The sequence below is a fragment of the Pleurodeles waltl genome, chromosome 5, assembly GCF_031143425.1.
Source record: "Pleurodeles waltl isolate 20211129_DDA chromosome 5, aPleWal1.hap1.20221129, whole genome shotgun sequence".
Taxonomy (NCBI): Eukaryota; Metazoa; Chordata; class Amphibia; order Caudata; family Salamandridae; genus Pleurodeles; species Pleurodeles waltl.
Window position 1 is genome coordinate 1092300201 of NC_090444.1, and position 26097 is coordinate 1092326297.

A 26097-nucleotide genomic window follows, 5' to 3' on the forward strand; every position below is an offset into this window, starting at 1 on the left:
GGGGTAGTGGTAGTCTGTTCTTGTTCTGTGGCCTCCATGAGCCCAGTGGCACCTCAACCTGTTGTTGAAGAACGTACGTTGTTACTGGTTGAATTGTGACATCTACCTCCGAAGGTTCTGTGTTACAGTAAGCAGGGACACTGGACTTAGTTAAGTTGTAGTTAATCCTATTGTGCCAAGTTACCATTGTATTGCGTTATTTGACATGACATGTGTGAAGCAAGCCTAACCTTTTTGACCCAAGCAGCTGATGAGATGTGCAGATCAGTTGCACTTTGGAAGATGGCCTTAAAATGACACTTTACCACCAGTGAAGCCAACACAGTGGAGAGGCAACATATGGCTTTGACCATTTGCATGCCTAGTTGAGTGGGATGCAGGCAAACATGAGACTTTGTTGTATATGTGACTTGAGTTATCGTGTGCACAGTATTATGTCAATGTGTCTGCTGCCAATAGCAATCTGGTTATGCAGCTTGAGGCCTTAGAAATACTTGTAGTACACACTGGGTAAGGTGTCATTCCTGTCCTCAATTGTTAATCTTCAGTTAGTAGGTCAAGATGAGCTAGGTAGACAGACACTTCTTTGATGTTGAACATGACCTGTGTCTTAGTCACTCCCAGGTGAGTAAACTTCAATTGAGTGTTCCCAAACAAGAGCATTTGGACAAGTGCATGCTGAGCTGATGGTTCGAATTACAGAAACAGGGCCTCCTGGGAGTTGCAGTCAGGACACTCTCTCTACTACACACACTATAAAAATTGTATCCTCCCAGGTGAGAAGACTTCAATTGAGAGTTAGCTAACAAGGGTATTTGGACAAGTGACCACTGGGCTGGCGTGTGGAGTTACAGAAACAGGGCCTCCTGTGACTTGCACTCAAGTCACTCCCTCTACTCCCCCAACACTTGACAAATGTTGGGTATTACATAGCTGTTTGCAGGCTGCATTTAGGTATGATCGTACATTTACATTTTGGGACATACCATGAATCCTGTTTTTTTTGATATTGTGAGATTTATAGGCACCATTTGTACAAATGGCATGTGATGGGCCCTGGTAGCTGTGATGTTGGGTCCAATAATATACATTTTCAGTGTTAAAAATCATATTCTCTGGGTATTGAATGTTGGTGAGGTACATGAAATAGACAGTTTTGTGACAGTTTTTGTGTTGTAACTTGCAGACTCCACTACCCCAGGTATTCCTGTCAAGCCCTCACGATAGCCAAGACCTTCTCCTCCCAGGGAAGGAGTGTTAATGGGACACAGAGAGGAACACCCCCATTCTTGATGGCCTCCAGAGGCTTCCTGGAGACCAGGGAACTGACCTTGCCCCTAAGGTTGTTCCACCTCTTCCTAATGTCCTTCTTTGTGTGCAGGGTGGTATCTACAGCATTCACTCTATTGACTATCCTTTCCCACATTTCCATTTTCCTACTGAGGGAGTGTGCTGGACTTGTGCCCCAAACAATTGTGGCTCTACTCTTATGATTTCATCTATCATGACTCTCAACTCATCATCTGAAAAATGGGGATTTTTGGAACGTGACATGGTGGACAAATAAAGTGGGTGACAGGGACTTACTTCACAGGGTAAGTGTAATAGGGAGTGAATGAACAAACGTGTATGAAGGGTTTTCTATGGATGGTGGAAAAATGGGTGCCTAATCAATTAAAAAGGCAATAAACAGTGGTCTGGGTTTTTTATCTCCCTGTGGAAATGAAAAGGATTGTGGTCTGTGAAGGTGGTTTATGGTGTGATTTGCAGGTGTATCCACTGGACTAAAGTGTTGTTTTTTAACCCATCCAATGTGCACTGGTTTATTACTTTTTTTTGCCCGTACCATGGTTGTCGACCGACATTGGCTAACAACAGCGAGGACACCGTCATGGCAACTGTGTGTTTGTAATACGATCGGTGGTTGGCTGCAGCGGTGACGGCACTGGAGGTCAGACCACCTAGATACAAGTTGGGGTGCTGCTGCTGGTCTGCCTTTTTTGCTTGGCAGGCGGCGCTCCTGCCTGTTTTCATCATAATACTGTGGTCTGGGGACCGCCAGCGCAGAGGTCTTTTTAGGACAGCCAAATGGCAGTCTGGTGATCAGACTGCCAAACTCGTACTCCGACCCTTAGAGTCTGACTAAACTCAACTCTTTATTTATTCGATTAAGAATGTTTTTAAAACCTTGTAATTCAATATTTTAATAATCCTGAGGCTAATCTGTGATGTACATAGAAGTAATCTCTCTTTGGCAGACAGTGGAAATGTACATTATGGATAGCAGTACAACATGAAAAACTGAGATTACCAAATAAAAGAGATAAACAATGTATTAAAAACTTTCTTGCTTGACTATATAAACAAGAGAGGATACATTGCGATAGTTTACACAAACATATTTGTATATTTTATAGGTTGAGAAGATCTTGCGTCAAGAAATATTGTCTGATTAGATATACAATCTTGAAAACTGACATTTATCTAGCTTTTTTAAATCAGGTGAGCCAATGATATTAGGTAGGCAGTAAAATAGGTAAATCTTCTTATAAGAATGTGCTTAATTTTCTATATTGAATTTAGTATTTTGATGCTGTTGTTTAAGGGCGAAGCTGCAAAGAATGAAGATAAATATGTGGGTTTGTTGGTAGCTATTGAGTGTAAGATCATAAAGAGTTGGTAGTTGTCTTGACATATACCCCTGTCTCTTTATTTGATAATAATGAAGAATGGAGTATGTAAGCTAAGGCATTTTTGTGACGGTATTTAAAATTAATGAGTTCACATGGCCTGTCCTCTACTGTTGAAGGGTGCGTGCACCCTATGTGCCATCCCTTACACTTATATGATATCAATTCCCTTTAACCTACCAATGATATTATTGTTGAATTACTTTTTATTATGATATTTTTCACAACCACTGTGATTTTTTAGCAAAAAACTGCTAAATATGTATTGTGCTCTACCATGTATAATGTTTGTTTCTATGTTTGTTTTTAGGCATGCAGCAAGTTTATTGGTTACTGTATGTTGTAACCATACAACTTGAAATATGTGTATAGGAGGCTGACCTGGTTTGTAGTGGGTACCTTGGGTACTTACACCTTATACCAGGTCCAGTAATTCCTTAATAGTGAAATGTAGTAGTGTTCTAGCAGCTTAGGCTGATAGAGGTAGCTATAGCAGAGCAGCTTAGGCTGAGCTAGGAGACATGCAAAGCTCATGCAATACCACTGATAGTTACACAATACTTATACACAAGTAAAGACAATACTCAGTGTTACCAAAAATAAAGGTATTTATTTGGGTGACACAGTACCAAAAATATCTTAGAGACAATACTCCTTCTGGAGGTAAGTATTATACACAATATATACACTAGACACCAAAATTAGACAAGTAAAAAGTCAGAGAACAATGCAAACAATAGGAAATGCTATGGAATGCAATGGGAGAAATCAGGTCTAGGGGCAACACAAACCATATACTAAGAAAGTGGAATGCGAATCACAAATTCCCCCCTAGACAAGTGTAGTGTGTGAGAATCGCTGGAAGAGTAGGAATACAGTGAAGGTAAGTAAATTACCCCACCCAAGAGCTCCGAAAAGCAGGTGTAAAGTACTGCAAGTTTCCTTAGAACACACTACACCTCGTGATTGGGAGTTTTCAGCAACCAACCAAGTCTGCAAAGAACAACTGCTGGATTCCTGGACCTGAAGACCTGCAAAGGAAGGGGACCAAGTCCAGAAGTTGAAAGAAGTTCCAGGAAGGACAGGAGCCCCTGCCAACCCAGAAGAGGGTGCAAAAGAAGAGTCCCCGGTTAGTCGAAGACTGCAGAAATGCACCCTAGGAAGATGCTAGCGGGTTCCTGAATGATGCAAAGGATGTGCCACAACCTGAAGATTGTTGCAGATGTGATTTCGTGTTGGAAGTCACCAACAAGCCTTGGCTACAATAAAAGTGTGTTTTGCATCAAAATGGCACTGAATGGACCCAGGAGGGACCCGGGGGCCTGAACTCTATGTGAGGTGGAAGGGGGGCTCTCAGCACTTTAGAGAGCCCTCAGGCTGCCAGCCAGCAACCCCAGAGGTCCCAGGACATGGGGACATAGGAGGTGCAAAATGCAGTTGATGCAGCACAACAAAGGAAGGTCCCACGCCGCCGGAGAACAACTCAGCAAGTTGAGCATCGCAGGATGGAGTGCTGGGGACGTGGGCCAGGCTGTGCACAAAGGAATTTTGCAAATAGTGCACAGAGGCCTCAGGAGGTGAAGAAGATGCAGCACACAGGGGTACCATCGCTCTCTGGGAAGGCAAGGTCTTACCTCCTCCAAATTGTGTCAGCAGGACCTCAGGACAGTCTATTTCAATGATGTCCACCCTCTGTGTCCTTAGGAGCACGCTCGTCACTGTGAGAGGAGTCCAAGGGTACCCGTCATCGTCTTGGAAGGTGCCTGCTGGAGCAGGGGAGTGACTCTGGCACTCCACAGGAGATTTCTTTGGTTCTTCTGGTGCAGGATGAAGACATGGGGTCCTCAGAGCATGGACACCGTGGAAACTGTTGCAGTTGCTGACTTAGAGCTGAGGTTGCAGAAGAAAAGTATCTCTTGTGGATACTTTGTTGCAGTTACAGCGTTTCTTGGAGCAGGCTGCGGTTAATCCGAGGTTAGAGGATGCTGAAGTAGTTGCAGAGGATTCCTGAAGGAAACTTGCAAGCAGAATCTGAAGAGAACCCACAGGAGAGACCCTAAATAGCCCTGAGAGGGGGATTGGCTACCTTCTCAGGTATCGACCTATTAGGAGGGGTCTCTGACGTCACCTGCTGGCACCAGCCACTCAGAGCCCTCCAGAGTGCCCCACACCTTGCAAAGCAAGATGGCTGAAGTCTGGGACACACTGGAGGAGCTCTGGGCACCACTCCTAGGGTGGTGATGGACATGGGAGTAGTCACTCCCCTTTCCTTTGTACAGTTTTGCACCAGATCAGGGGAGAAGGGGTCCCTGAACTGGTGTAGACTGGCTTATGCAAGGAGGGCTCCATTTGTGCCCTTCAAAGCATTTCCAGAGGCAGGGGGAGGCTACCCCTCCCAGCCTGTAACACCTATTTCCAAAGGGAGAGGGTGTAACACCCTGCTCTCAGAGGAAATGCTGTGTTCTGCCTTCCTGGGACTGGGCTGCCCAGACCCCAGGAGGGCAGAACCCTGTCTGTGAGGTGGCAGCAGCTGTAGCTGCAGTGCAAGCCTCAGAGAGCTGGTTTCGCAGTACTGGGGGTCCATGGTGGAGCCCTCAGGATGCATGGAATTGGCTCCCAAATACCAGATTTGCAATGGGGGGGACATTTCCATGATCTTATACATGTTACATGGCCATATTCGGAGTTACCATTGTGAAGCTACATATAGGTATTGACCTATATGTAGTGCACGCGTATAATGGTGTCCCCGCACTCACAAAGTCCCGGAAAATGGCCCTGAACTATGTGGGGGCACCTTTGCTAGTGCAAGGGTGCCCTCACACTTAGTACCTTTGCACCTAACCTTCAGCAAGTCAAGGTTAGACATATAGGTGACTTCTAAGTTACTTAAGTGCAGTGAAAATGGCTGTGAAATAACGTGTGGGTTATTTCACTCTGGCTGTAATGGCAGGCCTGGCAAGGGTTTGTCTGAGCTCCCTATGGGTGGCAAAACAAATGCTGCAGCCCATATGGATCTCCTGGAACCCCAATGCCATGGGGACCTTGATACCATATACTAGGGACTTATAAGGGGGGTCTAGTGTGCTAATTGAAATTGGTAAATGAAGTCACTATCCCTCAGTGACAAATTTAAAAGCAGAGGAAGCATAAGCACCAAGGTTCTGGTTAGCAGAGCCTCAGTGACACAGTCAAGCACTACTGACAACACATACATTAGGCCACAAACTATGAGCACTGGGGTCCTGGGTAGCAGGATCCCAGTGAGACAGGCAAAACACACTGACATATAGGTTTTTATCTATCAGCACTGGGGTCCTGGCTAGCAGGATCCCAGTGACACAGTAAAAACACACTGACATACACCACAAACAGGCCAAAAGTGGGGGTAACCATGCTAGAAAGAGGCTACTTTCTCACAATGTGAATGATTAAAATTTTAGGTCCTAAGGTAGGTAGTCTGAATTAATTTGATTCACTGAAAAGAGTCAATAAATTACGTTTGGTTCTTTTGAAAATATAACAAATATGCATTCAGTACCACACAATTAGTTAAAAGATAGAGTCCGCATATACACAAGTGTATGATTATTTGTGGAATCTTCCTTTTGTTTATGTGTTTGCAAACAAAAATGTTTGTAATATCGATGTAACTGATGTTTACTTTTTTGTGTTTTATATTAATAAATGAACTCGTTTTGCACGTTTTTCTATATTTATGTTGTTTCACAGTTTGCACGTGGTCTTCATATATGAACTCATTAAGTCAATAGAGCCACATAGGGGAGTTTTAACTTTTTCTGTCTTAGACACCATACTGCCTTTGGTTTTGAGGGGTTAGTCAGTTCTGTGTTTTGGCTATACAGACATTAATACACAACATGCACACAGGAACATTCCACTAACACACTTTACAAACATAAGTTTGGGCTGCTCACATACACAAATATACAATATTCCTTTTACCCACACATTGTATTTATATATTTATGTATTTATTTATTAATTTATTTATTTATTCATTTGTTTTTTATTGCTTACTTTATTCAATCATTCATTGTACTTACCTCTTCTCTACTGCAGGAGCTGTGATGCTCGCCATCATGCCAATAACTTTTCCGACCACCAGCCCCATCAGTAATAAAAATAAAATTACATAGACTCACAAGTTTTTTAATGTTAAAACATATAAAATCTTTCTGTATAAACCTATGAGAATGTAGAACCATTTTTAAAATTAACATTCATTTTTCTATATACTAACGTCCATTCTGGGAGATCAGATTTATTGTTTAATATTCACGGGATCATTTATATAGGCAGGGGGTCAAATTTACTATTCTAACTCCAGTCCACATAACCCTGAGGAATATACATTTTGTAGGTCATATTTACTATTACAGCCCCAAACTAAGCAACTTTGGAAAGAGTGTTGGACCCTGGAGGGGTTAAAGTTGCTATTCCAGCTCCAACCTAAGCAACATAAGGAGAATCATTGTAGTCTAGGGTGATCAGATATCCTATTAGATTCTAAATTAACCAATAGTGGGGAAAGTTTTGGACTCTGAGGATGCAGATTTACTATTCCCAATCCAAACTAAGCAACATTAGGAAAAACATCAGAATATAGGGTTGGGGGGGTGTTCAGATTTACTGTCCCCACTCCACAATAGACAAAAAAGTAGAAAGTGTTTGACTCTATGTAGGAAGCAAGTTAGGGTAAACTTACTACTCCCACTACAAAGCAAGCAACACCAGAAGTGTAGGGCAGAAGTGGGTTTCAATGTATAATTTCCACTCTAAAATAAGCAACATTAGGGAACATTTTGTGACTCAAAGGGGGTGGGGATCAGATTTATTATTCCAAATCTAATGTAACCAACATTAGGACCATGAAGGGCCCATGTTTAGTATTCTCTTTTCAAAATAAGCAGCATTATGGACGGTGACGGACTCTGAGGGGTCAGAATTAAAATTATTTAACAGGGGAGGGTTCGGATTTACTATAGACTCCAAATGAAATAATGTTGGATGAAGTGTTTGGAAGGGTTAGACTTACTGTTACCACCCCAACATAAACAATATGAGGGCAAATGTTGAACTCTAAAGAGAGGCACACTTAGGGCCTCATTGTGAGTTTGGCAGGCTTAAGACCACCAAACTCACAGTGGAGGTTTCACCACCGCACTCCTGGTGGTCCATGCCCATGGCATGTGCAGTGCAGGGGTCCCCCTGACAGCATCCTCAGAAGGCACACTGTCTGCCCTGCATTCTGAGGGTGCTGGTGTGCTATATGAGGCTCGCCAGTGGCACTGCTGTGTTGGTGACCAGAGTAGGATAAATCTGCAATACTCTAACCCCTGCCCAAATCACCCATCATGACTTTCACCTCTACCAGGCACTCCTGCCCATGCGGCTCACGACGTCTTTCCCAGCCTCTTCTGCACTCACCCTCACCAGACCCCCATGTGTATGCGGGGCCCAGTGGGGCAGGCAGGCCTCTCAGTCCTCTCCAGTTAGGGGCGCTCTGCTCTCCTAGCCCCCTTCCTGCCAGCTCAGATCTCGGTTTGCTGTCGTCCCTAGGCAAGATCTCTGTCCATTCTCAGTCAGGCATGGTGATCTCGTCACCCTTCCCAGTCACTCCTCACTTCAGGCGGGATATTGCTGCACCCCGGGCCCACCTCCCCATCTCACCAGGTCTCGATCGTGCTGTGCCCCTGCCTTTGGATGGGGCTCAGCTTTCACACCTCTGCTATGGGCCCTGGGGGTCTCTCTGCAGACTCTGCCTGCCACAGCTGATCAGAGCAACTGCCGCAACTCAGGCTCTTCCCCGATCACTGTGCACTATAGGCAGGGGCCACACCCAGCACTCCGTGCAGGGCCGCCTCACTTCGCGGGCCCAGGGGGTGTAGCGCATCTGCCAGATCCCCCTCAGATCACCAGGCCTTCTACGATGTAGGTCCCGCTCACAGCTTGCCCGGCCATCTCTCTGGGGGTCGAGGGATTTCCTGGCCCCCGCACTCTTCCCGGTGTGTCCGGGCCGATCTCCTGGGGATAAGGGTGGTACACAGCTTCCTCACCGTCTCTGGCCGCCGATCATGCTTCGATGGCCAAGACTCGAACCGACGATCACCTCTTGCACCAGGGGGCCCCACCACAACTCACCTTTGCTTCCTGGTCTGCTCCTCCCTCTTCAGCCATGGCCTCCACTTCCATGTGCCGCAGGCACCAGGCACACTCTCCTTTCCCTCGGCCGCTGCACTGTCGCCTTTTGGGCGGCTCAGCTCCGGGGGTGTCTCCTCTTCACACCCCTGGGGGAGTCTGCTCTTCTCTTCTTAGCGACCATGTCCAGCTGATCTACTGGGGCCAACGGGCCCAGGCATCACTACCCCCTCACCTGAGATGGTGGAGGAGCACACCACTCAGGCCTCGCTCCGCTCATCTCTCTTTTGCCTGGGGTGCCTCTTCAGCTCGCCACACACACACCGGGCTTCTCCTCCCACGGCCGCCGACCCGTCTGGGCCAATTTAGCTGGGTACATCCCTTTGGGACTACACACCAAGGAGGCCTCATGGAGAGGCCCGACCTGGTGGTCGCTGCTCTCTCCGCCCTCTGCCGCAGTCCCTACTATCCGCCTCCGTGGGGGGTCTCGATCTTCTCAGATGTAATTAGGCCGCAGGACAACGGGTCCTACACAGCGGATGGTAGAGGGGTCCGGAGCACTCTCAGAGTGCGACTGCCCTCTTGACGCCGAAGCCACGGCCCTTCAAAAAACATTTTTTTTTAACATCATAAACTATCTTTTTAATCACAAAAGCTATTTTTTTAAAACAAATAATACAAATCTTATTTCAAACTTCTTTACCAAAAAAAACAATTATGTATTTGAAAAATAATTAAAGATATTAATTTCAAAACATAATCCCACCAATCCCACAAAACCCAGCAACCCTAAATAAAAACAACACAAACAAAATATATTTTAATTAGTGTAAAATATATGTAAAACAATATCAAACACTTATTCAAGTTAAGAAAATGTGAAGACATTATTTTAAAACATTCCACACTCAAAACCTTATAAAACTCAAATGCCCTGAAAAATAAATAACATTAAACTTCTGGAATATATATTTAAAACTATATTACAATATAAAAAATCCATTATTGTTTTGATATATCAAAAATAAAGTTTAAACCAATAATGTAAAACAGGATCCAGCAAAAACCCTTCAGAAATCCAAAACCCCCAAAATATTGCTACAAATCTAAACAAAATAAAACAATTAAAAAAAGTAAAACAAAACTTAAAACGCCTCAATAAAGGTAAATTATAAAATAACTCAAGAATATTTAGAAGCAAAATAAACAGTAATAAAATACATTGCAGATCATTAGCACTAAAAATATATTAAAACCTTGATATTAACATCTTAAGTACAGGTGGCCACAGGTCCTCACCCACATTCTCTCACCAGTGTATCCCTCTACCATTACTTGACACTGGGAGGGCTTTAAAGGAACCTCTGATACTCGCACGAAATACATTCCTTTTTTAAATTTTCAGTTCAGGCTGCTGGGAAAGCGGCTGTTTATTCTTTTGAAATGACGATCAGTGAGAAAGGTGCGCTGATGTAATTTTACTGAAAGTGACAATAAAATTAGCCGATCAGCTCAGATCACTTTCATTGCAACACTGCTCAGAGGCATATCTCAGCCCCCTGAGCATCGATTTTCATGGGAAAAGTACAGTGGGAAATGAAATGTTCTCCTGCTATCCCTCCCCAATGGACCCCGGGTTGGGGATCCCTACAGGCCAATCAGGAATCCACCCACTAGGCAATTTATCTCCAATCTGTCCATACCCAGGAGACAGAAAGCCCACTACATCCTAGGGGTTATTTTATGAGGGGGGGGAGCACCACACCTGGCAATGGGCTAGTGCACCCTCCTCCCTCTGACCACAAAAGTCTTTCTGCCTCCCAGGTTGAAAGGAGGGTTTTACTTCCAATCTGTCTCATAGGGAGAGCAGAAAGCTGACTGAACACCAGAGATTAATATTGTATAACGGAGCTGTGGACCCCTGGCAACAAGCTAATGCCCCCTCCCTCCGGCCACCAAAATCTTTCTGCACCCAGAAGGAGCAGAATTCCCACTGCACACCAGTGATTTTTTTTTAACATAAACAGTGGTGGGGATAGCTGGCCCATGCACCGGGCTGAGTATTTCAGGGTGCTCCTGATGGGAGCGGCTTAGGTTTTTCCCACGCTTAGCCGTGCAGCTTTATTTTTGATGCATACCAGGTACTGTGTGCTAAAACAGGCCAGTTTGCCTACTTCAAAGGCAGAAATGAGTATAAGTATTGGACTGCTGACCCCACATCTTTAGATTACTTCTGGATCAAGAGAAGCCTCTGCCAAGGAGAAGAGCTTGATGCTTGAGGAGGACCTTTCACTCTGCCTGCTGCTTTTCTGAGCTGGCCTGCTGCCGCTCCTTCTGCCTTGAGAGTGAAAGGACTGGACTTTGCTAGCTGATAACCTGCTTGTGAACTTTCTCCAAGGGCTTGGACTGAGCCTGCATCCTGTTTTGAAGTCTCAGAGACATTAAAGACTTCGGGGGTCATTCTGACCTCGGCGGGCGGCGGAAGCCGCCCGCCTGGCGGGAACCGCCAGAAGACCGTACCGCGGTCGAAAGACCGCGGCGGTCATTCTGAGTTTCCCGCTGGGCTGGCGGGCGACCGCCAGAAGGCCGCCCGCCAGCCCAGCGGGAAACCCCCTTCCATGAGGATGCCGGCTCCGAATGGAGCCAGCGGAGTGGAAGGGGTGCGACGGGTGCAGTTGCACCCGTCGCGATTTTCAGTGTCTGCTTGGCAGACACTGAAAATCTTGGTGGGGACCTGTTAGGGGGCCCCTGCAGTGCCCATGCCATTGGCATGGGCACTGCAGGGGCCCCAAGGGGCCCCACGACACCCGTTACCACCAGCCAGGTTCTGGCGGTCAAAACCGCCAGAGCCAGGCTGGCGGTAAGGGGGTCGGAATCCCCATGGTGGCGCTGCAGGAGGATTCCCTTGGGCAGCGGGAAACCGGCGGGACACCGCCGGTTTCCCGTTTCTGACCGCGGCTGTACCGTCCAGGACCGCCAGGGTCAGAATGACCTCCTTCATCTGCCAATTCCTGAGATCTTCTGCTGAGTATCCTGATTTGATAAGTGGTGCCAAATCCAGTCCCTGGGCCCTTAGAAGTGGAAGCTGACAACCTGTGGGAGAAAATCAATGCACTGCTGTGTGCGTGTCAGAAAAATCAATGCAGCACCTGTCCCGCGGCTGCAAATTCAAAGTAGTGCCTGCCTTGTCGCCAGGGAATTGACACAGCGCCTGTTCTCAACACAGACCCTTAGCACAGTGCATCACTATTTTCCACACAATGACACTGGGCGTCAAAATCCTCAACATCACCCCAGGGACCTGAGGCTGCTTGTCTGGAAATTGATGCAACCCTTCCCTGCGAGTATAGAATCGACCCACCACTTGCCCAACAGGGAAAGAATCAATGCAGGGCCTCACTTGCGAGAAAGGTATTGATGCATCGCTTGGTTTTCCGGTGCACACATGCCCGTGCAGCTTTATTTTTGACGCATACCAGGTACTTTGTGCTAAAACATCTAATCCATTGACTTCTATGGATTAAGCCTCTTTTTAATTTACAAATTCATATCTTTGCTTGTGTATGTTTTTTTTTTTAGTTTTGGTCTTGCTTGATTCAAATAAATATTAGCTATTTTGCTAAAATGTTGTGGAGTCCTTTTGTGGAGTTTTCACTGTGTTACTGTGTGTGTTTGTACAAATACTTTACACATTGCCTCTGAGATAAGTCTGACTGTTTGTGCCAATCTACCAAGGGGGTGAACAGAGGTTATATGAGCTGGGTATCTCCCACACCCTGATTAGAGTGAGGGTCGCTACTTGGACAGGGTGCAAACTGAATGCCAAATAGAGACTCCATTTCTAACATGACAGCATGAGCTGTGTATTCATGTTGTATGAGTCATTTGAGCATCTTGTAAGCAATGTGTAAAGTACCACAGGTATTTCAACCGACATCTGGCCTTGGCAAACTGTTGTAAGCAAAACATATGAAAATCACTGTGCCCTTCAGAGTGCCACACAAGCCACAAGCCACAACCCACATAGAGGATAGGCACATGACGTACAGCCATGCATGTAAATGATAGAAAAGTGATGGTCATTTAGGTTCTGTATGCTCAGCCTGCAGAGACCAGGGCCTGTCAAATGCATCTCCCAGTATGGGACCTGGTCTAGGCTGTGGGAGCGTCACTGTGGCTATGCAGCTGTGGCACTGTGCCCACTCCCAGTACACCAGCATCCTGGCATGTGGACAATATGATGCTCTAATCACAAAACGAACCCATAATGCCTTAGTCTGTGGATTAGATTAGTAATGGGTACGGAGGTACATCCCTGAAGTAGTCCATCTGTGCATTTTGCATCATTGTCAATGTGTGTCTTTGACTCATGACTGGTCCCTTACTCCCACAGCTCTGTTGTCATCTTCGCCCATGTCATATTTGTCCTTTGTTGGCTTATTGCACAAATGACAGTGCAGACAGCGTGTTAGTTCCTGGGAGGCCATGGATGTCCAAAGAAGTGTTCTGTGGTACAGGTACGTACCACAGAACACATCCCATGAAGTGGCATGAGTCTGCATTTGTTAGGCCACATGTCTACATATGGATAAGGAAGACACTTCTGAACCCACCGTGCCAGCCTTTTCAATGCCTCTCAAGTGTAATGGTGAAGTCTGTACTATGCTAGTTGTCTGTGGGACTGTATTCAGTGAGTCAATCTCACAGAAAGGGAATGTCTTCAGTGTGTGATGGGTGCTGGTGCCTCACTTCTGTCCGTAATGCGAAGATGTCCATCATACATGTGAGAGAGCATACATTGTACTTTAGGTCAGCTACAAATCAAAGATTTCCCAGTCCATTGACATGATTTATGTGTCATCACTGTAGCCAACATTCCTTGTGTCTACAGGTTCGCATGTGTCCCTTTATCTTTTGGAAAACATTTGTAAGCTGCTGTTTCATGTATGGTCTACCTGTGTTAATGAAATTATTTCTGTATTCCCTCACATATATGTGCATGCCAACCTGTGTGTTGAATAGGACATTTACAATGGGACTAGATTTCATGTAGTGCCACATACAGGAGTGTGTAACCATTGATCATTGGCTGACACATACACTCACTCATCATAGCATATCATTTGGGATTTAGAACTGCAGTAGCAATGAGGGACAAGACGTTTATGACTAGATATTGTACCTACTGTGCATTTCTATTTCCTTGATGTGCCATTATGTAGCAAAGTGCACTGCACATGTGTAATGGAGAAGATTTAAAACCTGACTGTTGGCATGCATCATGGTGTGACTTGCAGTTATGTTAAAATCACATGTTTGGGTCACCCATTCATCCACAGACGGATTTGCAGGACCAAAATGGAGACACTGATTTAGCTTCCCATTGGGCAACATCTTCAAGACCTTTTGCAAGTACTTGTAAATCTCTGGCCCTCTCCCACATACAAGGGACTAATGACATTTGCTGATGCAATCAGGGAATGCCATTATAAGGGATGCCAGAGTTTAGTGGTGCTTTCCCTGGGACTTGCTGATTGATTGTGTTGTGTTTTTTTAGGGACATATCTTTCTGACAATTTGCATATGATGTATATAGTGTACATTTCCATGCCAAATGTGCAGCATATCTGAGCTACATTAGTAGTACCTCCATGACTCCATTGGGACAAATTTTACTTGGTGAAGTGTGCTTTGTTGATATGCTTCCAGTGTGACATGAGTATTTGGATGTCACCTTCTCCGGGCTATTGTACTGTTGTCAGCAACATGGCATGCTCTGGGAGCATCATTTCACATTGTTGTGTTATTGTGTATGTGACAAATTGATGTTAGCATGACCTTGTGTGGGACCTGTTGGAATTTATATGGTACTAGACTACTATTGTGTGACAACAGGTAACTGAGGTATGCTCCATAAGGCAAAGCACTGAACGTGATGCGGTCTCCTACTTGGTCAGTGGTTACTGTGATTGCACAACTTCAGCCATGCAATCAAAATTGTCTCAGATCCTGATTTACCTGTGGGCAACTGTTCACAGTTCAGATGGCATGCATTCATATGGTATGGTGCAGTTAGGGGCCACTTTGGTGGAGTTTGTTGCTGAGGCCTACTTGCGATCATAGTCATGTCTGCTAATCAGAGCTGTTGTTCAAGTGTAATCAGGGACATGTGATGACAATATTTCTCTTTGTATTTGCAGCAAGCCAAGGAGACAGGGCACAGCTGAGTGGGGATGCATCTTGCCATGGGACCTCGGGTCAGGACACCGCCGACATACATTGACCCAGTGGCCTGGAGGTTGAGGGGAGTGCCATGGAGGAGACGGGATCTCCATTATCATCATCAGAATCGTCCTCCAGTGGCCACTCCCTAGTGATGGGTAGCCCATCGGGACATCCCCCTGTACCATCTTTGTCCACCACCCCCATTTCTATCACCACCCTCCCTGTTGCTCCCAACTCAGTTGGCCATACCCACTCACCCACGAGGGTGGGAGTCTCCTTTGCTGCAGGCACCTCTGCCCCAGCCCCTGTTACTCCTGCTGCCCTGAGTGAGGAGGCTATTAATCTCCTGAAGAGTATCTCTGTGGGTCAGACTGCATTTGTGAATGTTATCCAGGGACTGGCCTGCCAACTTCATCAGACCATTGCTTTCCTGGAAGGCATTCAAAATGCCATATCTGGTCTACAGAGATCTTTTCAGGCTCTGGCTTCCTCATTGATGGCAGTCAGTCACCCCCCACCTTCCATGACTCCTCCACCTCCCTCTTTCCAATTCAAATCCCCAATTCCCCTACCTATCCCAAGCACAAAGACATCTGCATGTACCCACCTGAACACTTAAAAGCAGCCCACATCCACTCAAACACTACCAGACACACCAGCACGCAAGCACATAACAGATACCCACAGACACTACATCATCCATTACTTCCCCAGACACCCCCACAACCCCCACAGGCCCACACACCACATCCAACCTACCTGCAGACACCACCCCAACAGGCAGTGACACACCCACCACATCTACCATGCAGAAACCACCCCAAAAGACACACAGACATCCACCACATGCACCATAGCCACAGACACCACCCCAACAGACACACAAACATAGACCACTATAAGCAAACCCACATATACCACCCCAACAGACACATCCACCACTCCCACATCATACAGCACCTCCACCTCCCAGCCCCCTAAGACATGCAAACACCCACACATGCAACAGACACCACCCACACAGAATCATAACTCACAAATGCACGCACCCAGGACATCCACACCAACACACCAGACAACACCTCCCTCAGCCTCCAAATCCCCAACCCTTCTGATGACTGTCCCCATGTTCCAAAGAGGAGTTTCCTTTTTGAACTTGCCCTTTCCCCTGTTCCCTCCACCCCCCTCCAAACCCAAAGGGCCCCCACCCACAATCCAACCCATCCCTTCCACCTCTAAGTCATCCCCTGTCACAAATGCCCCCAGCAAGCAACCATATCCCCCCGCCTACGCCTCCAAAGATATAGCCCCCTCCTAAACCCAAATCTATACATCTCAAATCTAAACCCCAAGGATGAACACTGAGGTGCCTGTCCACCCACTTGATGCCCCTTTCTGTGGAGGTTCCCTGGCAGTAATAGGAGTTAAGTGTTGGCACAGTACTGTGCTCTTTAAAGACTTATGGACTGGTAAATCTGCCTTGGACATTTCACATTTGGTTGTTAATAAACCCAAATATTTGTTTTTTTTTAGCACTCATTGTCCTGCAATTCCTGTTCTACCTTTATGTTGTGTCTGAGTAACTTGTGTTGTCTGCCTACAGTTGTGGGTGTTTCAGCCTGCATGCTGATCCATTTGCTGTTGTTTGCAAGATCTGATGTTGTGGGCAGTGCCAGTGTCACCAATGACAACGGTAGATGTTGACTGTATGGATATGTGGGTGTAAATGCAATTGTGGTGTCATTGCAATGTGTTCTGTTTGGTATGGTAAGTATTTCATCTTGTGTTGTCCAATGCCAGCATGTACGGTGTTTGATTTGTCCCCCTCATTTGAACTGCATATTTGTCTCATGTGTGGAAGCTCGAGTTTTGTTTGTGCAGACATGGAGGATATTCAATTGTGCTAGCTTCCTTTGCATTTGACTGTGCATGTGTCCATTTTGTTGTGTGTACCTTGCAGCTCCTTCATCCAGATGTCTGACCCATGCAGTTCCAGTTTTATGTGCTTTCTTGACTTGCACTTCCACATTCTGCAAATAGGCATGTCACTTGGCTCAAGTATTGTTTGTCACAGAGATACCTGAGGGTCAGTTCCTGTGGAAATGTTGTTTGAAGGGCAAGTGCAAAGTGGTATGCTTCCCACTGCAGCATCCTGTCATGAGTGCTCCTGATGCCCTCACCCCTATTGTGTAGGTATCTTTTGCATAGTGATCTTTGTCTATTTGTCTCTCTGACTATTGTGCATCCTATTTTCCTTCCATTGTGTTGAAATGTGGGTGATGTGTGAGTCCATTGTGGGGCTGTTTAATGGAAGTGGTGCTTGACTCATACATATGTGTGTTGAATCTGTCTATAGTCCATGGCATGTGTGAAATGTGAGGGTGTTAGCTGTATTTGTAGATGTGATGTTGCTATGGTGTTGGTGTTGTGTGACACAATGCTGTATACACTTTGCTGTCCCTGTGCCTGAGATGATCAGACCTGTGTTTTTGTGTAGTGTTGCAGTACAGTGTGAGTGACCTGCCAAAGGGGATGTTGTAATCGTTGTGAATGTGTCATTCATTGTGAATGACTCTGACTGTGTACACAATAACAAGTGTACTTGGTGCCCATAGCCTGACTCCCGTATGATCTGTTGTTGAGAGTAATGACACAGGTAGGTGTGAATAGTTATGGTTGGTTGCCTTAATGGCAGTGTGGATTTTGGGCTCCATCAAGAAGCAGCAGTAGTGGCAGGACGTGTGTGATGGGCTCCCTGGCGGCTCCGGATGTGTAAGGCTGCTTGCAGATGAGTTTCTCCCTTTACACTGTTTGTTTCCGCTTGCTGAGACATGGTGGTTTGACTGCCACAGTCCCATTGGCGGTGTGCAACCTCATAATGTGTCCTGCAGAAACACTGTCTCCGCCAGCCTGTTTGTGCTGCCTTCTGACGTGGCAGTCTTTGCTGAATTATGGTGCTGGTGGAACCGTGGCAGTCTTTGCTCCATTGACCCGCCTGACTAGTAATACAGTGGTCCGACCGCCAAGCCGATGGTATTCTGATCGCTACCACCGCCATAGCGGTGCACGGACTGCCAAACTTATAATCTGGCCCTTAGTACTTTTCTCCAATACCTGCACCATGTACATCCCATTGATGCCACACCAACAATAACAGGCAAAAAAGAAATCTAAATGGCACATGGGGGCACATAGTAGCCTTGAGGAGGGAAAGGATGATGTATAACAGTCAATTGTGCCTATGAGACTTTTACCTGCTCCTCTGGTGAGCCACAGAGCTGACCATACGTAGAAAAGATCTCATCCACAAGCTTCTCCAGCTCCTCAGGAGAGAAGGCAGGGGCCCTTTCACCTTCTGGCTGTGGTATGATTGCTCCCAGAGGCAGCACACTGCAGTTGAAGTGATGGAGATGTTGGTAGCAGTATCAGGACTCAAGTGACTGATTTTGCAAAACACAGCATACATGTACGCCACTTACCCAGTCATCACAAGCATTGGTGGCCACAGCCATTGGTCTGCGACTGCCACAGGCAATGTTAGCCTATGGCTGTGTCCACCGCAGTTGGTACCGCCCACCGTGTGGACGACTTGTGCTGGCAGCTGCAGGCAGTTCCTGATGTCCAGTGGAGTAAGTCAGGCATCCGCCATTTTGGCAGTTGGAAATAAAGCATATGGCCCTGTTAAATGCATCACAACAACAATAAATGTGTTGGATCATCACAAAAATCCTAAATCAGTTTTGTTGTGTAGGTCCTACTATACAATCACAAGTGTAGTGTGTTGCAGGGCACAGATGGCATATGATAGCGGTGCACTGTCCACCACCATTGATGGTATTTTTGAGGGTTGGAAAAAACTGTCATATTCCGAGGGGTAATTGAGTAGCAGATAGTTGGGTGCCGCCCGAATCCATGTTGTGGACAGATGTGTTAACAACCATGGGGTCACATTTGTCTCTTGTGTAGTTGACAGCTATGATGTGTACTGGGGTAATGTATTTCCACTCAGTAATGCTTGTCACATCATATTGTTGGTATACATCATGAATATTGGTGTGGACACAGAGACTAATCCTTCAATCCATGTATTTTCACACACATAGGTGACCTGGGAGGCGGAGGATGCAACAACCTCCTGTCTACCGTCCATTGCCAGACCTTCAAACCATGGAGGAACCCCACATAATCCAGCTGTACCATCTGGTTAGGCAAACAATAGTGGATTCATGCCGTCAGTTGGAGCCAGATCTGATGCCAGCAAACAGTAATCCAAATTTCATACCACCCATTGTTCAAGTCATGCCAGCAAACAGTAATCCAAATTTCATACCACCCATTGTTCAAGTCATGGCAGCATTGTGCTTCCTGGCCACAGGGTGCTTCCAACATACAGTGGCCCTATCTGGTGGTATGTTCCAACCTATGTTCAGTCTGGTGTTGAAAGATTTCCTCTCAGCAATGTTGAAACATATTGACAGCTACATCAGGTTCCCCCCATGTGAGGATTTAGCCAATGTGAAGGCTGACTTCTACGGTTTTGACCCCCTCCTGCATGTGGTGCGAGTCATTGATGGCACACAAGTTGCCTTGCTTCAACCGCAGGCCAATGAACAAGTCTATCACAACAGAAAAAACTCCCATTCCATAAATGTGGAGGTTTTCTGTTTATCTGATCTCTACATCTCAGACGTCTGTGCCTGTTTTCCTGGATCAGCCCATGATTCCTTTATAATGCGGAACAGCAACATACATCAGTTGATGTCACAGCTGCAACCAGAGAGGGTCTGGCTGGTTGGTAAGTCATGTCTGTCCTGATTGTGTGTGAGCAATGTCAGGTGCTACAATTATGAAGTCAGTCACTCATTGTTGCACTTATATCCCATTTCTTAACAGGAGACTCAGCATATCTAAACCGTCCATGGTTACTGACGCCAAGGAGGAATCCAACTATGCCATGGGAAGTAAGTTCAATGAGCCCCATGGAAGAACATGGCAGGCAGTGGAACAGGCTTTTTGGCTCCTGAGGCCAGATTTCACAGTCCAGATAGGGCTGTTGGAACCCTCCTGTACTCGCCCGGGAAAGTGATTCAGATCACTGTGGCATGCTGCATGCTCCACAACATCGCCCTGCGGAGGAATATCCCATACATCCCAGAGGATGGGGAACCTGCAGCGCCACTGGGTGAAAATCCTGAAATGACAGCTGAAGATGACAGTGGTGAAGAGGAAGAATCAGAACCACAACATGATTTCATTGACAGATTCTTCTCACGAGTGTAAATATGTCGTTATGTCATGACTGTGTCTATGCAATGTACTGTAGTTTTGAGAATGTGTGGAGTTAATTTTTTGAAATAGTTGGGGAGCTGATACTCAGCCAAAGGCTGTTTGGTGAGATAGCTTTTGACACATCCCCACCTTGATAATGCTGCTTTGTTTGTGTTCGATTAATTGCAATGTCCTTTGTTTTCCAGATGTTTTCTATGTGGCTGGGCTGGTATTTGGATTTACAGACACAGTTATAAAAAAATGTCTTTGACCAGACCCTTCCATGTATGTGTTTGTGTGACTAACAGAAAATATATATGACATGACTTGACAGAAAAACAAATATGAGGAGGTCAGCCATGGTGAATGGCATCATTGGAGTAGATGCCACACCATTGGAAGTCCAAAGTCCAGATTACTAATCCCATTGGAAATGGAAGGTGGTTCAGGATCAGTCCACAGAGTGAATGTGTGACACACAAAGGATCACCATAAGGAAGAGGATTATTGCTGGCATTGGTGGCTGTTTTGCCATCCACACCTCCTGAATTCTTTGCCGGACATCCCTGCTTGCGAGGCAGGAGGATTCTGCATGCTGCAGTCCTGTGTCTGCCACAGATGTATTTTGGCATAATGTAGTTGCCACACAGGAAGAGGTAGAAGTTGGGAGTAAAGCTCTTATCATTGTGGTGTTAATTTTCCACAGCAGACTTGTTAGGGCGCTCATTTTGGTATTATGGACATCCATTTTTCAATCATCACCCTCTGAAGCTTCTTAATGTCCCAGGGTTCACTGAAGACCTGCCCCATCATGCCTTGGGACTCTTGATAGACCCCCAAGACGTGACTGATTGTGTCCTGCCCATGTTGAGTTGCATCTCAGGAACCAGGACTGGTGGGGGGGGTGGCTCCCAAGATGGTAGAAACTGTGTTAGGTACACAGGTTGGGGGGAACATCATTGACAGCAACAAAGCTGAGAGGAGACATTGTGGTCACAGTGAGACTCACTGTTGCCATCTGACCAGGTTGTCCAGGACCTTCTTTCACGTCTACAAGTCCAGAAGTGTTGTCATCACTGTGGGCTTCAGCCAGGGGGGTAGTGCTAATCTTTTCTTGTTCTGTGGCCTCTATATGCCCAGTGGCAGCTCATCCTGTTGATGAAGAGCGTACATTGTAACTGGTTGAATTGTGACATCTACCTCCTAAGGTTTTGTGTTACAGTAAGCAGAGACATTGGACTTAGTTAAGTTGTAGTTAATCCTATTGTGCCAAGTTACCATGGCATTAGGTTATTTGACAAGACATGAGTGAAGCATGCCTAACCTTTTTGACCCAAGCAGCTGATGAGGTTTGCAAATCAGTTGCAAATTGGAAGATGGCCTGAAAATTACACTTTACCACCATTGAAGCCAACATAGTGGAGACGCAACATATGGCTTTGACCATTTGGATGCCTAGTTGAGGGGGTTGCAGACAAACATGGGACTTTGTTGTAAATGTGACTGAAGTCATCATGTGCACAGTGCTGTGTTAATGTGCCTGCTGCCAATACCAATCTGGTCATGCAGCTTGAGGCCATTGGAATTCTTGTTGGTGTACACACTGAGTAAGGTGTCATTCCTGTCCTCAACAGTTTAATCTTGAGTTAGTAGATCAAGATGAGCTAGGTAGACAGATACATCTCTGAGTTGAGCATGATCTGTATCTTGGTCAATCCCAGGTGAGTAAACTTCAATTGACTTAGTTGTATATGTGACTTGAGTTATCGTGTGCACAGTATTATGTCAATGTGTCTGCTGCCAATACCAATCTGGTTATGCAGCTTGAGGCCTTAGAAATACTTGTAGTACACACTGGGTAAGGTATCATTCCTGTCCTCAATAGTTTAATCTTGAGTTAGTAGGTCAAGATGAGCTAGGTAGACAGACACTTCTTTGATGTTGAACATGACCTGTATCTTGGTCACTCCCAGGTGAGTAAACTTCAATTGAGTGTTCCCAAAGAAGAGCATTTGCACAAGTGCATGCTGAGCTGGTGGTTTGAGTTACAGAAACATGGCCTCCTGGGAGTTGCAGTCAGGTCACTCTCTCTACTACACACACTCTAAAAATGGTATCCTCTTAGGTGGGTACACTTTAATTGAGAGTTAGCAAACAAGGGTATTTGGACAAGTGACCACTGGGCTGATGTTTAGATTTACAGACACAGGGCCTGCTGGCCTTAGCAGTCAGGTCACTCCCTCTACTTCCCAACCCTTGACCTATGGTATCCTCCCAGGAGAGTAAACTAACAGATGTGTTGGGGCACGTAAACACTGGGCTGGTGATTGGAGTTACTGAAACAGGGCCTCCTCAGCTTTGCAGTCAGGTCACTATCTCAACTTCATAGCACTAGACCTATGATATCCTCCAAGGCGAGTACACTTGAATTGGGAGTTAGCAAACAAGGGTGTTTGGACAAGTGACCACTGGCCTGGTGTGTGTACAGATCCAAGGCCTCCTGGAAGTTGCAGTCAGGTCACTCTCTTTACTACACACACAACATAAACAGTATACTCCCAGGTGAGTACACTTCAACTGAGAGTTCACTAGCAGATGTATAAGGGCAAGTGAGCACTAGGGGTGTTTGGAGTTACAGAAACAGGGCTTCTTGAGAGTTGCAGTCAGGTCATTCTCTCTACTACACATGTTACTCCAATGGTATCCTCCCAGGTGAGCACACTTGAATTGAGAGTTAGCAAACAAGGTTATTTGCACAAGTGACCACTGGGCTGGTGTTTGGAGTTACAGAAACAGGCCCTCCTGCCCTTACCAGTCAAGTTACTCCTGCTACTATCTAACACTTGACAAATGGTATTCTCCCAGGTGGATACACTTCATTTGAGAGTTCACTAATAGATGTATTGGGGCACGTAAACCATGGGATGGGGGTTGGAGTTACAGAAACAGGGCTTTCTGGGAGTTGCACTCAAGTCACTCCATCTACTCCCCCAACACTTGACAAATGCTGGGTATTGCACATCTGTATGCAGGCTGTATTTAGGTTTGATCATACATTTACATTTTGGGACATACCATGAATCCTGGATTTTTGTTGTGATATTGTGAGACTTATAGGTACCATTTGTACATTTGGCAGGTAATGGGCCTTGGTAGTTGTGATGTTAGGTCCAATAATACACATTGACAGTGTTAAAAATCAGATTCTCTGGGTACTGAATGCTGGTGAGGTACATGAAATAGACAGTGTCAAAAGCAGAGCTGTAAGCATGCATGACATTGCAGATTTGTGACAGTTTTTGTTTTGTAACTTACAGACTCCACTACCCCAGATATTCCTGTCAAGCCTTCAGAATAGCCAAGACCTTCTCGTCCCAGGGTAAGAGTCTTAGAGGGACACTGAGAGGAACACCCCCATTCTTGTTGGCCTCCAGCTGCTGCCTGGAGACCAGGGAACCGACCTTGCCCATGAGGTTGTTCCACCTTTTCCTAATGTCCTTCTTTGTGCGCAGGGTGTAATCTACAGCGTTCACTCTGTTGACTATTCTGTCCCACATTTCCATTTTCTTACTTAGAGGAGTATGCCAAACAATTATGGCTCTACTCTTATGATTTCATCTACCATGACCCTCAACTTATCTTCTGGAAAAAGGGGATTTTTAGAATGTAACATGGTGGACAAATAAAGTGGATGACAGGGACTTACTTAACAGGGGAAGTGTAATAGGGAGTGAATGAACAAACATCTGTGCAGGGTTTTCTATGGGATGGTGGAAAAAAGGGTCCCTAATCTATAAAAAATGCAATAAACTATAGTCGGGGTTCTTTGGCTCCCTGTGGAAATGCAAAGGATTGTGGTCTGTGAAGGTGTTTTATAGTGTAATTTGCAGGTATATCCACTGGACTAATGTGTTGTTTTTTAATTAATCCAATGCACACTTGTTTGTTGCTTTTTTTGGCTGCGTACTGCGGTTGTCGAGAGACATTGGATAACAACAGTGAGGACACCGCCACGGTGACTGTATGTTTGTAATACGATTGGTGGTTGGCCGCAGCGCTGACGGCACTGGAGGTCGGACCGCTTAGATACAAATCACGGTGCTGCTGGCAGGCTGCCTTTTTTGCTTGATGGGCGGCGTTCCTGCCTGTTTGCATAGAGTGGTCTTGGGACCATCAGCACAGAGGTCTTATTTGGACAGCCTACATGGCAGTCTGGCAGTCAGACTGCCAAACTCGTAATCAGGCCCTTAGAGTCTGACTGAACTCAACTCTTTATTTATTCAATAAGAATGTTTTTAATACCCTGTAATTCAATATTTTAATAATTTTGAGGCTAATCTTTGATGTACATAGAAGGAATATTTGTTTGGCAAAAAGTGGATATGTATGCTATGGATAGCCGAACAACATGAAAAACAGAGATCACTGAATAAAAAAGATAAACAATGTATTAAAAACTTTCTAGCATGACTATATAAACAAGAGAGGATATATAGCGATAATTTACACAAACATATTTGTACATTTTATAGGTTGAGAAGATCCTGCTTCAAGAAATATTGGCCGGTTATATATACAATCTTGAAAACTGACATTTATCTAGCTTTTTTAAATCAATTGAGCCAATGATAATAGGTAGGCAGTAAAACAGGTAAATCTTCTTATAAGAATGTGCTTAATTTCAGATATTGAATTACATGTTTTGATGCTGTGGTTTAATGGTGAAGCTGCAAATATGAAGATAAATATTTGGGTTTGTTGGTAGGCATTGAGTGTAAGATCATAAAGAGCTGTTAGGTGTCTTGACATACACCCCTCTCTCTTTATTTGATAATAATGAAGAATGGAGTATGTAAGCTAAGGCATTTTTGTGATGGTATTTAAAATTCATGAGCTCACACGGCCTGTCCTCTACTGCTGAAGGGTGGGTGCACCCTATGTGCCATCCCTTGCACTTATATGATATCCATTCCCTTTAACGTGCCAATGATACTATTTTTGAAGGACTTTTTAATATTATATTTTTCATTACTGCTGTGATTTTTGCACAAAATAAAACTGCTAAGTATGTATTGTGTTCTACAATGTGTAAGGTTTGTTTCTATATTTGTTTTTAGGCATGCAGTAAGTTTATTGGTTACTGTATGTTTTAACCATACAACTTAAAATACGTGAAAGATTCACATTTTATGTCGTGAGGAAGGTAGTCTGAATGAATTTGATTCACTGAAAAGAATCAATGAATTATGTTTTGTTCTTTTGAAAACATATCAAATATGCATTCAGTCCCACCCGATTAGTTAAAAGAGAAAGTCCACAAACACATAAGTGTATGATTATTTATGGAATCTTCCTTTTGTTTATGTTTTTGAAAACAATAATGTTTGTAATATCTATGTAATTGATGATTTTTTTGTGCTTTATATTAATAAATGAACTAGTTTTGTACGTTTTTCTATATTTGTATTGTTTCACAGTTTGCACATGGTCTTTATGTATGAATTCATTTAGTCAAAAGGGAGTTTTTCTGCCTTATACACCCTATTCCTTTTGCTTCTGAGGGGTTAGTCTGTTCTGTTTTTGGGCTATACGGACATTAATACACAGCATGCACACTCAGGCACATTCCACTAACACACTTTACAAACACATATGCTTGGACTGCTTACATACACAAATATACAATCTTAATTTTACCCACACATTGCATTTACTGTATGTATTTATGTATGTATTTATTTATTCATTTGTT